We start from the raw sequence: 17,908 nt of genomic DNA on the forward strand, positions 1-17,908 counted from the left end.
ACTTCGGCTCAGGTCATGATCTCGCGGTCCGTGAGTTCGAGCCCCGCGTCGGGCTCTGTGCTGACAGCTCAAAGCCTGGAGCCTATTTCAGATTCTGTGTCTCCCTCTCTCTCTGACCCTCCCCCGTTCATGCTCTATCTTTCTCTGTCTCAAAAATAAATAAACGTTAAAAAAAAAAAAAACTGCCTAGATCAATAGAATGGGGTGAAAATGGATATGCTGGTACTTCTGATCCCAGGACGTAAGAGTACTAAAAATGTCTACTTCTTGATACTTGGAGACCTAATGCATGATGTGAGGAAATCACACGGGAAAAAAGAGACCACATAAAGATGTTCTGGAGGATGAGACATGGGAACATCCTAGCCCAGCTATCACCTGACTGCAATGGTATGACAGACTTCAAGTGAAACCAGAAGAACTGCCCAGGTGAGCCCCAGTCAATCCATAGAATCATGAGAAATAATAAAATTAATAGCTATTGTCTTATATCATTTTAGGGTGATTTGTTATGTAGCAATAACCAAAATAGTCAATCATGTTAGCAGCACAGATTTTTATGACTGAAATGGCTTCAAATATTAGTAAATTGTCCTGTGTCATGAGTTATTCTCTGTTATTTGCTCAAGCCATAATCTTCTTAAGGGTAAGGAATGTGTTTTAATGCTTTTTATGTCCCTCACTCTCCAGCACAGTGCCCTAAAAATTGTATGTACTGATTATTATCTTGTTCACAGACTAAGTACTTTAGAAGCCCATCTCATTTCTTTTGGCTCTTGGAAGTTTTAGAATAAAGCTAATTTTATTGTGAAATTATTTCTATACACACACACACACACACACACACACACACACACACCTTTGAGGACTATATTATTAACAAATTTTCAGAATCTAAAACATGATTTTGATATTATTTATATCTTGCACCTTTATTATTTTTCATATGTGAAGAAGCACTGTTACATAATTATTCAACTATAATAATATAAGAACAAAATTATTTTAAGGCCTCCCTTAGAAGACAAGAAAAATTACTCAGCTGAATCTAAAATAGAGTAACATCTAAAATTCCAAATGATTAAGAGTAACATTTTATTTTATTACTCAGGGGCATAGAATCTATATTACCAGTAATATCCCAAAGCACTTTAGAAGACTTATGTGAGTAACAATGAAATGATTGCATTTCCAGAAAAGACACGTAGCAATCATACTGCTGGTTCTTTCTGCACTTCAGTGATTCAATCTCTTGGCTAGATGTTTTAACTTTTGCATCACTGGAGGTTTGTCCAAAATATATTTTAAATAACCACATACCTTCAGAGCCTCATTCTTAAAGCTTTCGAGAATATTTGGCCAGTTCAATGATCTCAGTGGCTAAATATCTTTAGCTATACAGTTTTGCACCTACATCACATATCATTTGGGGGAACAAGTACTATGTACACCTGATAATCTGACCACATTTATTTCCTATTTTAAAATTGTTGGGGCACCTGGGTGGCTCAGTCAGTTGAGCATCCGACTTCGACGCAGGTCATGATCTCACAGCTCGTGAGTTCGAGCCCCACATCGGGCTCTGTGCGGATAGCTCAGAGCCTGGAGCCTGCTTTAGAGTCTGTGTCTCCCTCTCTCTCTGCCCCTAACCCACTCACATTCTGTCTCTGTCTCTCTCAAAAATAAATAAACATTAAAAAAAATTTTTTTAATTGTTACAAGTATACTGGTCATTTAATTTAAAGGCTTACCTTCATCTAGGATCACAGATGGTGTTAGAAGGAGCATAAAAAACACAATTTTGACAATATAATTTGAGATGTTAAGTGTCAAAACTATAAACATGGAATATAAATTAAAATTAAATTTAAAGACATTTGAAACCACATATTTATGTAATAGTCTTCATATTTATAAGCTGGTCCTCAGAGTACATGAATTTTCTACACTTCCTCCTGGACATAATCTAGGTTTCCTCTGGCCACACAGTCTGAGAAAGCCAATAGGATCAAAAACAGTAACAAATGTCCTGAGTCAGTATTCAGACAACTGAAAGAGCTCCAGCCCAACATGTTAAGGTTTTTAACTTTATGGTTTAATACATTTTTTTTTTTTTTGTAGAATCAATGGGTTATACAAAACACCTCTTCTGCCAGACACCTACCTAATATATGCTTCTCCTTCCTTGACGGTGCTCAGAGAGACAAAGTGCCAAAAACAATAAAATACTTGGGAATAAAATTAGCCATGGAAGTGAAAGACCTGAATACTGAAAACAATAAAACATTGATGAAATACACTGAAGGCACAAATAAAAACATATCCCATGTTCTTGGATTGGAAGAATATTGTCAAAATGTCCATACTATCCAATGTAATCTATAGATTCAACATGATATCTATCAAAATCTCAATGGCACTTTCCACAGAAATACAATAAACTATCCTAAAATTTGTATGGAACCACAAGAAATCCCAAAGAGCCAAAGCAATCCTGAGAATGAAGAACAAAGCTGGAGGCATCACACTTCCCGATTTCAAGCTATATTAATCAAAACAGTATGGTACTGGTATAAAAAGATGTACACAGACCAGTAAAACAGAAGAGAGAGCCTAGATGTATGGCCAACTAAGTTTGACAAGAGCACCAAGAACACACAAGCGGAAAAAAAGCTCTCTCTTCAATAAATGGTGCTGGGAAAATTGGATATCCACATGTAAAAGAATGAAACTGGATCTCTATCTTACATCATACAAAAATTAACTTGAAATGGCTTAAAGACATAAATGTAAGACCCGAAACCATAAAACTCCTAGAAGAAAACATAGGGGAAAAGAACCTTGGCATTGGTGGTCTTGGCAATGATTTCTTAGATAAAACACCAAAAGTACAGACAACAAAAAGCTAAAATAAACAAGTATAACTCCACCAAACTAAAGAGCTTCTGCATGGCAATAAAACCTTCAATAAAAAGCAACCTATAGGATGGGAGAACATATTTGAAAATCATATATCTGATATATCCAAAATATATTAAGCTCATACAACTCAATAGCAAAAAACAAAAAAACAAAAAAACAAAAAACAAAAAACAAATAAAACGTTTAAAAAATGGGCAAAGGACTTACACAGACATTTTTCCAAAGACATACAAATGACCAGTAGAAAGAGTCCAAATGTCCATCGACTGATAAATGGATAAAGAAAATGTGGCATATATATATACAATGGAATATTACTCAGTGATCAAAAAGAATGAAATCTTGCCATTTGCAACAACGTGGATGGAACTGGGGTGTATTATGCTAAGTGAAATAAGTTAGAGAAAGACAAGTATCATGATTTGACTCATATGTAGAATTTAAGAAACAAAACAGAGGAGTATGGGGGAAGGGAAGGGAAAATAAGACAAAAACAGAGGAGTCAAACCATAAGAGACTCAAATACAGAGAACAAACAGTATTACTGGAGGGGAGATGAGTGGGGGATGGACTAAATGGGTGATGGGCATTAAGGAGGGGACTTGTTGAGATTAGCACTGGGTATTATATGTAAGTGATGAATCACTAAATTCTACTCCTGAAACCATTACTACACAATGTTAACTAACTTGGATTTAAATTAAAAAAAAAAAAAAAGTTACCAAAAGGTATATGAAAAGATGCTTAACATCATTAGTCATCAGGAAAACATGAAACAAAGGCACAATGAGATAGCACCTGAAATCTGTTAGGATTGCTATTATCAACATGACAAGAAATAACAAATGTTGGGGAAGATGTGGATAAAAGGGAACCTTTATATACTGTTGGTGGAAACATAAATTGATTCAACCATTAAGGACCCTCCAAAAAATGAAAATTGAACTACCATATAAGGATCCAGCATTCCCACTCCTAAGTATATATCTGAAAGGAACTGAAATCAGTATCTCAAACAGATATCTGCACACACATGCTCATTGCAACATTATTCACAATGGCCAAAGTACAGAATCAACCTAAATGCCCTTCAATGGATGAATGGATAAAGAAAATGTATATGTGTACACCACAAATACTGTATGGTGTCAGTTACGTGTGGAATCTTAAAAAAAAAAAACAAAAGGAAAAGGAAAAAAAGCCAACCCAATTAATAGAAACAGAAATATAATGGTGGCTACTGGGGAATGTTGAGGGGAGGGGGAAATAGGGTGGTGCAGATCAAGAGTACAAATTTTCAGTTATAAGTTCTGGAGTAGCTTGGTTGCTCAGTCGGTTGAGCATCCAACTCCTGATTTTGGCTCAGGTCATGATCCCAGGGTTGTGGGATCGAGCCCTGCATCAGGCTACATGCTGAGAGCGGAGGTGGAGCCTGCTGAAGATTCTGTATGTCTTTCTTTCTCTGGCCCTCTCCCCTGCTCATGCACATTCTTTCTTAAAAAAAAAAAAAAAAAAAAAAAGAAAAAAAAGAATAAGTTCTAAAGATCTAATGTACAGCTTATGACTATGGTTAATAATATGGTTATTAATGACTATGGTTAATAATACAGTATTATATACTTGAAAGTTGCTGAAAGTAGATCTTACACATTCTCACCCAAAGGAAAACAAAGTTAACTATGTGTGGTGTTGTAGGACAAGTTTCAAGTAAATAGGATGAAAAGCTTCTCTGCTGATAAAAGTTCCACCCTTTCTGTTTCTTCTTTGTTCCTCTAGTATGGAACACAAAGGTGATATATGGAGATGCAGCAGCTATTTTGAAACTATGAAGATATACATAAAGAAAGGCCTTCACCCCAAAGATTAAAAGATACAATCCAAGACCCTGATGAAACATTTAAGCCACTGCAGGAGTCCTAAACTGCCACTTCCCCTTTTTGCCTAGGCTGTTGTATTTGGGATTTCCATAACCTGTATCTTAACTTCCCCCAAAGTTCTCTAGATCATGGTTTAAATCATCAGTATCTACTCCTAATTAAAACTAAAAGTTGAAATGACTTAGACACTAGAGATTTTATATAATTTATTTTCCTTTCGTTAGTTCTCTCGGATCTAGTATCTCCTGTTTATTTCAAAACTGTGAAAGTTGTATGTAATTACTTCATATTTGAACACTGCAACAGCTTTCAAAGTAGTTTCACTGTATCTATTTTCTCTTAACCCACTCATGGTTACTAAAATAATCTTTAAAAAAAAACCCACAACATTTCTTTTCTTTACTTATAACCCCACACAAAGAACCTCACTACCTCCTGTCCCCTGCACTGACTCTAAATTCCTGATGGTTCACTTCTCCCACGATTTGGAAGTCTTTCAAACAATCTCTTCAATCTCAACATACATGCCCCTGCACTCTAATCGTGAGCTCATGTTATGGTTTATTTCTTCCTCCTTGTCCATACCATTCTCTACGTGTTTTCCGCCAACTTTCAACCTTCCATTATCCTTTTCCACCAAGTCTGAATTTGGTGCCCCCTACCAAAAAAACAAAAATTAAAACAAAAACAAAAAAACTCTCAGGAAGTTTTTCTGATTCAAATCCTTTACATTACCTCTGTGATTACTATGACCTTGGTTTACAAAAAAAAAAAACAAAAAAGCAAATATTTAAGCAAACTCTATAGTAAAAACCCTCATATAGATAGTTATAGGGTATTCTTGAATGCAGGGATATTGTTTCTCTTTCATTCTACTTGAGTGCTTAGCACACAGCAAGTACTAAAATAAATGAACATGCCCAACATGATTATTTGAGGACATGGTATACATTTACAAATTCAGAAACTATTCATAAGATGACACTCAAAGTTACTCGATTTCAAAAATAACCTACACAGGCATAATACTTAATTTAATGCACTTAAAATCTAAACTGACCAAAAATGTACATATATCACTGAAAATAAGTTAAGCGTTTATTACAATTAGCTATGTTCTTTCCTTCTGGAAAACCTAAGCAGTCTAGTTACAAAAATCTAAGAACATCTAATTTTCATAGCAGAGGGTACTCTGCACAAAATTACAGGGTTAGGAGCATTTAATCAACTTACTGATCTGATTGTCTCACCAACCTACCCCTTTGATCCCCCAATTGCTCTATACTGGGATTTGTAGCTAAGTATATTGTACTTATAAGTACATGATATTTATCGGTGTAATAAATACTATATGACAATTTTGAAAATAGATACTTTAACAGTTTAACATAACTAAAACTTCAGTAAGTTTTCTAAAATAATTAAAAATCTTGTATAGTCTTGAAAATTGGCATCATTTCATTAGCCAAACTATTCATGCAAAGAAATTACTGAAAGATATGTATTCTTTTTATATCACGGGCTTCATAATATAAAGAGTGAACTTTTTGAAAACAACTATAGAATAAAACTTTATAAGAGAAAAAATTATTTTCAGGTCTTTGATTTCATCTTATAATACAAATCAAATGTAACTATACTATATATTAATTAGACTGCATTGTTTTTCCCTGCATAGTAAAGATTAAAATAGCACACTCAATCCCAACTTTATTTTCAAATTTGAATTTTTAGTATTTGCTTTACAACTGCAAAGTCTTAAAATTTAATGTTATTAGGAATCAAAATGAATGTTTTCCTTATTTAAGTCTTGGCAGCCTTAACTCTCAAGGCCTGGAGATAAAATTTGATTTAAAAGCCCACTAAGGACAAACTGCTTAATCAGAAATCTGGACTTCACAATTAAGGAATTTCATCACTCACAAAATATGAGGGGGAAAAACTCATATGGCCACAAAACATAAAAATACTCATTTTCATTTAATGTTTTGTGGATCAGAGTGAAGGAGAAAACAGGGATTTTTTTTCCTGCTTTACTAGTTATTAAAATCCCTAAATGGTAGCTTTAGAATATCTGTTCATCATAAACACTTATTTTTAAACACAGGTTAACATTATTTTTCTTCACACTGTGGTATCCTAGTGTGGTTTAACCCCAACTCATATAAATTTCTGAAAATGTACAATTAGGTCACTATTCCATTTTAATCATCTCTAGCCCCTAAGTTTATAGTATTTAAAGTACAATTAGGCCAGTCGATTGGAGTTCATTATAATGCTACCATCCCCAATAGTCTGTGGTTCTACTTGAAAATTAAGAAATATAAAAATTCCAGTCACTTCACAACCAGGTCTTAGACTCACTGAGACCTTTTCCTTCAGTCTTTTTGTTTACATGAAAATTGCCCACCACAGGCAATTTTGAGCATGATTATAAGCATCAAGTCACTTCTCTCTGAATGTTTTCTGATTTGTGATTTACGAGAATAATTTTATTATTTTTTTTTTAATTTTTTTTCAACGTTTATTTATTTTTGGGGGGACAGAGAGAGACAGAGCATGAACGGGGGAGGGGCAGAGAGAGAGGGAGACACAGAATCGGAAACAGGCTCCAGGCTCTGAGCCATCAGCCCAGTGCCCGACGCGGGGCTCGAACTCCCGGACCGTGAGATCGTGACCTGGCTGAAGTCGGACGCTTAACCGACTGCGCCACCCAGACGCCCCTACGAGAATAATTTTAAATAACATCTATTTTACAGGCTTTTAGTAAGGACTAAATACCTTCACCATAATGCAGATGGGTTGTCTTCTGACCTGTTTTTATTCAGTCATGATTTGTCTAGGTATTAAATTTATATATCCCATACTATTTCAATACTTCTCCTCCTTCAAGCTTCTCCAACCTGGTTGGGTGGGTGAAAAATATATGGAGGGGAACAAGAAACAAATTTCCTTCATTCAAGTTTTCTTTGACATATAAAAAAGTGAATAATTTTAACGTGGAGCCTGCTTGGGATTCTGTCTCCCTCTCTTTCCGCTCCTTGCCTGCTTGCTCTCCCTTTCTCAAAAATAAATAAATATTTAAAAAAATAAACAATTTTATTCACCCATTCACAAGAGCAGATTTTGAAGAGAGAAGCAACCTTGATAGAAAAATTAAATTTAGAATCAATGAAGGGTAAGAACAGCTCCAAACATAGAGGGGTCAATGTGGTCATAAGAATTAGGATGCCTAAAAGCTCCACCCAGGAAAAGAAGAGCTATTAAACACTGAAAGAAAAAAAAATGGTGGTGACACTACTCTGGAAAGTGAAAGCAGCAGAAATTTTAGCCAATTTCATAAATAAGAAAAAGAAAATCTGAAGAAAAACTTTAGAAGCTTTCTGAGTGAAATGCTTAGAAAACCCTGCGCTGTGCCTTCAAGAAAGACTAGAGTTACCATCTGCATTATTCTTCAAAACCTTTGCAAACAGATATCTATTCCTTTGAATGTGACACAGCAAAGACTAGGCTAAGTGGTCAATTTTAAGTGACTTCCATTACTCATCCATTCATCAAATGTGTAACTGAGTGCCCAATTGATGCAGTCACCACAATAGTACATTTTGCACGGCTACCATCTAGAATTCTAGATCTCAGATTTAGTACCAGGTGACTCTAGGAAGCACCACAGAACTACATATAGAATGGATTTTCACCATGCCTGTCAAATACTTGGGGGTCAGTATGCAATGGATTGAATGCAAGACAAATAACTGTGTACCATTACAGTTCCTGGTACAGCATCATAAAGGAAAGAGACATTATTAAAATGAGTACAACTTGAGAACGTTCTTTTTAGTGATGAATATAGAAAAGCAAATCAACACTATTATCTGTGTATTATCTGTTTATTATCTGTGTATCAAGAAACTCCCTTGAGAAATTACAAATTAGACATGAATTTTAATCCAATTTGCATAGATACAAGAAATCTTAAACTTGAGTTACTTTTGGATGGGTGAGACAAGGTTGATGAGAGATATATTTGGATGAGTTCAAACACTTTGCCCTAATCTGTTGCCAGAGGCCAGATTCTTTAAGGATCTGGCTGCTACTATTGGACTTAGAACAAGCTTTGGAGCCAATGGTACAAGCTAATTGCTACCAGAAACTTGACGATATGTTGGAAAATATCATGCTGAGGAAGAGAACACAACTGAGTCACAGCTAGGTCATGCCACTAAAATTGGCCAGGGAGGTCAAGAAAAATACCAATTTTTAAGTTTTCAAATGGGTTGTAAACTCAAATGTTTACAGAGGTGCAGTAGTTAACATAAATAAGTAAAGAAGGCCTGATTAACTGGGGTAAACAAAGAAAAGAATGTTGTCATCTAAGAGAAGCTACTATTTAGGTCCTACTGACTGTGGATGTATTATTGTCATACTGCACAATTTTTCAAAGAAAAAAAAAGCCAGAAGTTTAATTTGCATGTGAAATTTAATTTTTAAATATTATTAATTCAATTAAAAAAAAACAAAACTATGTGTGTCAAACAAAACTTCTGTGCAAGCCAAATATAGTACCTGAACCACCAGTTAGTTTATGGTCTCTTGTTATTCCACCCCATTATATAATGGTGGTCAGCTGATGAAATCCCTCCACCATGAACATAATCACTTCCCTGGCTGGTCTAGTTGATATGAACTCAACAATCAAATACCAGATACTCTCCATTTGGCCGTATACTGTCTTTAGGCAGTGCTGCTGTTCATTAAAGAAAGAGATCTCAGTGCCTATGCGTCCACAAAGAATCCTCAAGTTGAGACTTAACAGACATAAGCCATTTTTCTTTTAAAATACATTTCTTTTAAAAAAAAATTTTTTTTATGTTTATTTGTTTCTGAGACAGAAAGAGACAGAGCATTAGCTGGGGAGGGGCAGAGAGAGAGGGAGACACAGAACTCGAACCAGGCTCCAGGCTCTGAGCTGTCAGCACAGAGCCCGACGCGGGGCTCGAACTCACAAACCGTGAGATCATGACCTGAGCCGAAGTCCGTCCTCAACCAACTGAGCCTCCCAGGCGCCCCTAAAATACATTTCTATGTTAACTAGAAGGATTTTTAAAATAAAATTTAAGTATGCAGGCCAAAACTATCCCAATTTCACCAAGATATACCTTTGAAACAACATCTATCTTCTAACAGTTTCCTCTCCTTATTATATGTAGCTTTAGATAAATGAAGAAGAGTGTGAATCTTAACTCTGAAAAGCTTGTTTTCAGCACAATACTAAAGAAAATCAGGGGAAAAAATAGAAATGAAGAGAACATAAGAAAAAACAACTAAATGCAACAGATCTAAGAAAAGTTATCAATAACTTTTATGGTCTTTTATGGAAACAAAATAAAAGATATTAGGGAGCTCAGAAATGCTATAATCACAGCAGTTCATGGACTTCAGACAACATGGGTTAAGGCTCTGATACGTCCAAATAGAACATTCTCCATATTAGCTCTCTCAGAAACCAGTCTATTTTTTTTATTTTTATTTTTGAAGAGTTAGAAGGAATGTCAGAAACTATTGTCTTCAAATCCTTAATTTTACAGAGAGAGATACTGAAACTACTTTGCTTAAGTGTAGTTAATGGCAGAATCCAGATGATCATCTAGATTTCTTAAAACATGTGGCAATGTTCTTTCTTTTGGATTATTTTTGGAGTTCGGTAAGGTCATAATATATATAAAGATGCATTATCTGGCCATAAGTAACTGCTCATTGAAAATCCAGTCCTCTTGGAAATTAAATAAAAATCTGTACATCAGCTTTGAGGAATCAAATAATGAGAAGCTCTTGCCCTAGAAGACCTTATATTCTACTTGGCAAAATCAGAAATGAATATAAAATGACAATTAAAAATATAAACTGAAATACAATTTAAGACAGCATGACACTATCACAAGGCAAGTATTTCCCAAATCACATACAAAATATTGAATCTAGCCTTTTAAAAATTGTATCTCCATTAATAAAAACATCTGCTCTTGTAGCATTTTTTACTGGACAAATTTTATTTTTTTTTGTTTCAAACTTTAAATATGATAAAATATAAACAAGATACAGTATCTACAAATGAAAGAATTTCTTGAGCTTAATGAATAAAGCTTTGTCATCCAAGAGCCGTGTTCCTCTGCCTCACTTTTCTACGGTGCATATTAGCTATGAAACCACAGAGCACTGAGTTCACTGCCTTCACACAGGATAGACCAGTCAGCATGAATTTTTACTTAGACACAAAAGTATCTGATCAAAAACATCTTAGAGCCAAAAAATGCATTTTAAAAAGAGATAAATGAAAGTCAGAATTTGTACAAACACTTAAAACGATTTCAAAGACAAACCGATGATTTTGCCAACTTTCTTAGAACAATTAACAAAATAATGATTAGACAGTCTTTTAAAATTTCTAAACAATAGATATTTGCATTTCCTTAAGCACTCTTACTCATGAAAATATTGGCTTAACAATTATGAGCTAAGTAATTTAACATACAACTTCAGTATGAAAAGTAGTCTTTCTCACATGAGTTTTGTTAAAAATACCTTCCTACATATTAGTTTCATATTAATTTAAATTTACTAACCACCGTTTCTGGATGGCTTATAATTACAATGACCAACTGTGTCAGTGTGCCTGTGGATGAAGAGTTTCCTGGGATTGGCGATCTACAGTGCTGAACTGGAACAGCTTGGCAAACTGGGACAGGTGGTCACACTCACTTAAGTTTATGGCCAGTGTTCCTTCTGAGAACAAAAAACCACTAGATAAAATACAAAAGCCATTTATATGAAGACAAATAAGATCTGCTCAGAAGAAATAGAAGGACTAAGACTGCAGGAGGGAGAACATTAAGAAAAGTGAGCTAGTATTTGCAGCCAATTTTACCCTATAGCCATCTGCCAACTCTAACAAAGAAAGCAGGCTAAGACTCCAGGCTGAAATAGCAGAGCTTTTGATGGAGACCTAGAACCTTTAATCAGAAGGTCAGTTTTTCCTTCAGAGCATTTATAGAATTCTGGTGCCTATGTGGAAAAGACTCTGAAAAGTAAAGCAGAGTTTTTGGCATTCTGACATGTCAAAGTCTTAGCATTCAGTACATGCAAGAAGAGGAGCTACTAAAAAAACATATTAAGTTCCCAGTAAAAATACCTGGAAGGCCACGGGCAAACAAGAGGTGACCGAATCTCTTCTGAACAACAACACAGCCATGGATTAGCATAGTCACTGATTAGATTAAGGTGATCAGCCATCACTCTGTCTGCACGGTGCAGGAGAGAATGACCCTTCTGTGGAGAATAACTTATTTTTTCAAACTAAATATCCAGCATTTGGGCCAAATTTATTAGGCATGCCAAAAGACAAAACTACGTGAACAAAACCCAAGAGAAAAAACAAAGAGAACAAGAGGAAAAAAATTCAGATAACCCAAATATTGGAATTCACCGACAATTACCTTAAAATACAATTAATATGTCGGGGAGCCTGGATGGCTCAGCTCAGTCAGTGAAGCATCTGACTCTGGCTCAGGTCATGATCTCACAGTTTGTGAGTTCAAGTCCCTCATCAGGCTCACTGCTGTCAGTGAGGAGTGTGCTTGGGATCCTGTCCTCTCTGCTCCTCCCCCACTGCCTCTTTCTCTCCCTCTCTGAGTAAAATAAACTTCTATATATATACTATGCAGTATATATATAATTAATATGTCCAAGACAACAGAGGAAAGAATGGATAAAAAATATTAAAAGTTTCAATAGATGAACCAAATGCATTTAAGAGAGAAAAAAGGTCTGTAATATAGATCTCATCTGATGTGTGTGTGAGCAGATGAAATAGAGAAGACAAATTAGTAAACCTGGGACAAGTGAACAAAAATATCCAAACTCAAGGACAGAGAAAAAAAATTAATGTAAAAAACACAGGAGTCTAAGAGAGACAAGTGGCATAGTCAGAAGTCTAATAAGACATAATTGGAATCCCAGAAGAGGAAAAAGAAAATGGACAGAACCAATATCAGAAAAGATAATGACTAAGAATCTTCCAAAACTGATGAAAGACACCACGTATTTTCAGAAACATCAAGCAAAATAAAAAGGAAAGCAAATGAACAAAGAAAACAAACCTAGGGAAAGTAATCACAGTAACATTGCTGAAAACCAGAAAGGAAACCCTTTGCTAACAGAAAGAAAGAAAGACATATTAAGTCTTCTGAATTTCTCAAAACAAAACAAAATGATGGAAGCCTGAAAATATCGAATAATTTTTAAAGTGCTATAACAGCTAATCTAGAATTCTATATCTAATGAAAATATCTTTCAAATTTAAAGTTGAAATTTTTTTCACAAAAACAAAGAATTTATTACTAAGACACTAAAGAAAATATTAAAGAGTTTTTCAGGGAGTTCTTATATTCTAGATTATCTTCATCTTTTCTTATTCAGGTGTGAGGGATGGGTGGCATATAAATATAAGACACAGAAGACAAACCAATGAATTTCTCCTATTCTTCTATCTTCATTATGTCTTGCTTCTGGCTTACTTCAGTCTCTAACTCTCATGAAATGTTGGGAGTTATAATTGTTACCAAGATAGTAAAATTTCTACCTATAACAAAAAACCTCCCAGAAGAGGTGCCAAACCCACATGACACTCACGCGCCTCTACTCACTCTTACCTCTACCAATTCCCTTCATCCCATCCTACTCCCCAGGTTGTGTGCACAGCACGCAAGCACATACCTCTTTTGGTCTTGTATTTTCCTGCAGGTTAGCAATATCATGGTCTGTAACGATGGAGCAAAAACCTCCAGGCTTCTCCAAATACTCGATTAGAATCCTAGTTTGCCCTTCAATTGGAGAAGTTTAATCTTAGCCCACTCTCCTAGAAGTTTCCATGACTTAAAAGTTGGGGTGAGGTAGAAAATTTGTATATAGAAACCTAATATAGACACTGTAAGAATAAGTCCAGACTATTTGAAAGTCTTCTCAGGAAGTGATAGTGGGCCTAACTGCAATATTATGCTCATCTGTCATCATATAAGAAACAGAAAAGATGAGAAAATCTCATTTTTTTAAAATATGAATGCTTCATGAATTTGCATGTCACCCTTGAGTAGGGCCATGCTAATCTTCTCTGTATTATTCCAATTTTAATACAGGTGCTGCCAAAGCAAGCACAAGGGAAAACCTCATTTTTAAAAAATCTTAAATATTAACTCCAAATACATTAGTTTTAGTTGTCCTGGATCCAATATTCCCTAATCTAGCTCTTAAAGACAAGTGACAAATGAGATTTTGATATTACATACATTTACAGAACTCTTCAGCATGAATTATTCTAGTTGCATGTTTTTTCAATTTTATACATTCTTATGAAAAATCTTAATATTGATCTATAATTTATCCTCATATTTAACATAGTTTTATGTTAAAAATGTGTATTTATATTGCAAATAATATGTTGAAGCCTTGGCACATTAATGCTTTAGAAGTATTAACTTATTAAATTTTATTTATGTTGAACTAAGAATTCACAAGGCTTTCTGTTCAAGACCGACCACACACACACACAATCTTTCCCTCCTTAGACTCCATTAAAATAAGAAAATATAAAAAGGTATAAACCAAAATTGAAGAGATAAGATACAGACATTCAAAAGTTCAGGAAACTTCTAGATGCAAAGAGTGCTGAGGCAGAGCCTAAGAAGTTACAGGTAACAATAAAAGATGCTGCAGCAGAAGCAGCTGACCTGCTGAGGCAGAACTTCGGCCTCTCCTGAGTGCAGACAGCCATGTACAATGGAGGAAGAGACTTAAGGGCAATAACAAAATGATTTAACTGGTGATCTGTATGTGGGACAGTCCATTCCCCGAAGTTTATCCTGGGGGGGGGGGGGGGGGGAGGAAGTGTGGAAGGGATTTTTCTCTAAAGAAATTAAATAAATTATACAGAGGATTAGGCCACTAGGATGGCTGTACACACCTCATCCATATATAAGGAGACTCTGAAAAATATAAAGAAAACACCAGACTAGCTAGAAACTTGGGACAAAAAAAATAATAATAATAATAATACAGTGATGAGTACACTGGGTTTTCTTTTTCCCATTTCTACCCTAGACTGGATATTAGAGAAGCTGGCAACTCAGAAAACACCAATAAGCACAAACAAAAGAGGGAAAACTGAAAAGCCCTCTAAAAAGCTACTCTCTCTAACCAAAAGACAAGAAAAGGGGTATCCAAGCAAGACAAAATTGAAGACAATAACCAATCTATTCCAGCCAAATACAACAGATAAAAACTGTAGCCTCCACTTCTCACTCCCTTCAGCAACAGTCAAGTAGACAGCCTAGACTTCTACTCTTGCCAGAATATAACGTAGCATTCCAAACCCTGCTACCAGGGTGATGTCAGAGAAGACCAAGTGAGAAGCTAGTAATTTCAGTTCATCTTGAGCCCAAAATTTCATCTACAACTAGCACTAACAAGGAACCCCATCCTCTCCTTGTTGGTGAGGTATCAGAAACCTACTGGAGAGGCAGGACCCTTACCACTCATCATGGAAGCACACCCTCACAGTCAGCGAAGACCAGAAGTCTGGTATTTCATTCTCATGCTGTAGGAAAAAAAAAACTCTATCCCTTCCCCATTGGGTGGTATCAGAGACTAGTAAAGTTGGAACTTTTCATCACTGCTCAAGGGTAACACGGCTACCGTCCCACCAGAGGAATACAAGTGAATAGCAATAATAAAATACCTCTCCCCCTCCCAATCAGGATGGTATCAGCAAAGACCCAGTGGGGAGCCTAAACTCCCACCTCTACCCAGCAATAACAACAGACAGCTCCTTCCTTCACCATCATGGGCTATCAACAGTGGCTAAGTGAAGAACCTGGACTTTTACTTCCACCAGCAGTAACAAGGCAGTATCAGGTTTTATCCACCAGAAGGGTGCCAAAAAAGTCCTGTTTTAAATAAGATCCAGTCTTGTAACATAATACCCCAAATGTCCAAGTTTCAATTAAAAAAGCACACAGAATACCAAGAATCAACAGATCACAAACTGAATGATAGAAAACAAATGTCAACACCAAGATGGCACAGATGTTAGAATTATCAAACAAGAATTTCAAAGCAGCCATCATAAAAATTCTTGAATAATTACAAACATACTTAAATGAAAAAAAAAATATGAAGTCTCAGGAAAGATATATAAGATAAAGAAGAAACAAGTGAAACTTTGAGAACTATAAAGTTTAATAACCAAAAAAACCCTCAATGAGTCAACAGTAGAATGGGGAAACAGAAGAAATAAGCAGTGAATTTGAAGACAGAACATAGAAATTACCCAATCTGAACAGAGAAACAGACATTCCCCCCTTCCCAAGAAAAGGCCTCAGGAATTTATGGAACTTAAAAAAAATCTTACATTTGTGTCATTAGACACCCACAAAATAAGATGGGGCTAAAAAGTATTCAAAAACATAATGGCTGAAAATTTCCCAAATTTGGCAGAAAAACATTCCCAGAGTAACCTCCAGATAGGATATATGCAAAGGCATCCATGCCAAAGCACATGGTATCAAACTTCTAAAATATGACAAGAAAACTCTTAAAAGTAGCCAAAGATACAAAGCATTAATTACAGATTTTTTTCATCAAAGAGTATATAAGCCAAAAGGAAATGATACAGTATTTTTCAAGTACAAAAGAACAGTCAAACCAGAATTCTCTATCCAGTGAAAATATGCTTCAAGAATGATGGGAAAATCACATCCTAAGACATTCAAACAGGGGGGTGCCTGGGTGGCTCAGTCAGTTAAGAGTCTGACTTTGGCTCAAGTCATGATCTCCTGGTTTGTGAGTTCCAGCCCTGTGTTGGGTTCTGTGCTGGCAGCTCAGAGCCTGGAGCCAGGAGCCTGCTTCAGATTCTGTGTCTCCCTCTCTCTCTGCCCCTTTCCACTCATTCTCTCTCTCTCTCCCAAAAATAAAATATTTTAAAAAATTGAAAAAAAAGACATTCAAAGAAAATTTGTCACCAGAGACCTACCCTAAAAGAATGACAAAAGGAAGTTCTCTAAACACAAAGAAAATGATAAAAAAGTGAAATCTACAAGACAATGATGAAGAAATCAAAGATGTAAATAAACAGAGACTTTCCATACCATATCAATGGGTTGGAACATTTAACATAGTTAAGATGCCAAGTCTTCCCCAGACTGATTCACAGGTTTAATCCAATTCCTATCAAAATTCTGGCAAGATTTTTTTTTTTTTTTTGTAGATACAAACGAAATCATTCTAAAATTTATATGGAAAGGCAAAGGAACAGAAGAGCCAAAAAAATTTTTTTTTGTTTTACCAGTTTCAACAAGCATTCAAGTCTTTATTTCAGATAGCCATTTAAAAACATGGACAGCTTCACGAATCTGCATGTCACCCCTGTGCAGTGGCCATGCTAATCTTCTTTGTATCGTTCCAATTTTAGTATGTGTGCTGCCAAAGTGAGCATGAGCCAAAACAATTCTGACCAAAAATTATGTGAGAGCAATCACTCCAGATGATTTCAAGACTGATTATATGGCCACAGTAATAAAGACTATGTGTTATTGGTGGAACAACTGAGACAAATTAATGGAATAGAGAACTCAGGACCAGCCCACACAAGTATGGCCAACAGATCTGTGACAAAACTGCAAAAGAATGGAGGAAATACAGTATTTTCAAAATAATGGTGCTGAAATAATATCTACAGACAAAAAATTAAATCTTGACCTAAACCTCACACCTCATACAAAAATTAACTCAAAATACATCAGAAATTAAAACATAAACTATAAAACTTGTAAAAAAAAATAATAATATAGGAGAAAATCTTTAGGACCAAGGTCTTGGGAAAGACTCCTTCAACATTACACCAATACCATGAAAAGGCAGAGGGTGAGAGGGTGAGGGGAACCCAATTAAGTTGGAATTCATCAAAATCAAAAACTGTTAGGGCACCTGGGTGGCTCAGTCAGTTAAGAATTTGACTCTTGATTTCAGCTCAGGTCATGATCTCACAGGTCCGTGAGAAT

General features: G+C 35.5%; 1 long non-coding RNA gene and 2 other non-coding genes across 3 annotated transcripts in view; 1 reads left to right on the plus strand and 2 right to left on the minus strand.

The window, feature by feature from the left end:
• LOC113598692 (uncharacterized) overlaps positions 1-544 on the plus strand; it is a 30,586-nt gene extending 30,042 nt beyond the window's left edge. Inside the window, exon 4 of the long non-coding RNA XR_003419361.2 lies at positions 333-544. This is a non-coding gene — a long non-coding RNA (uncharacterized LOC113598692). The remainder of the gene's footprint in view (positions 1-332) is intronic.
• A 13,359-nt stretch (positions 545-13,903) lies between these two features.
• LOC113598935 (U6 spliceosomal RNA) lies at positions 13,904-14,009 on the minus strand. Its single transcript, XR_003419702.1, has one exon. It is a non-coding gene; the product is annotated as a U6 spliceosomal RNA (small nuclear RNA).
• A 3,227-nt stretch (positions 14,010-17,236) lies between these two features.
• On the minus strand, positions 17,237-17,343 carry LOC113598931 (U6 spliceosomal RNA). The gene has a single exon (XR_003419699.1). It is a non-coding gene; the product is annotated as a U6 spliceosomal RNA (small nuclear RNA).
• Between the last annotated feature and the right edge of the window lie 565 nt (positions 17,344-17,908).

The sequence above is a fragment of the Acinonyx jubatus genome, chromosome B2 (assembly GCF_027475565.1).
Source record: "Acinonyx jubatus isolate Ajub_Pintada_27869175 chromosome B2, VMU_Ajub_asm_v1.0, whole genome shotgun sequence".
NCBI lineage: Eukaryota > Metazoa > Chordata > Mammalia > Carnivora > Felidae > Acinonyx > Acinonyx jubatus.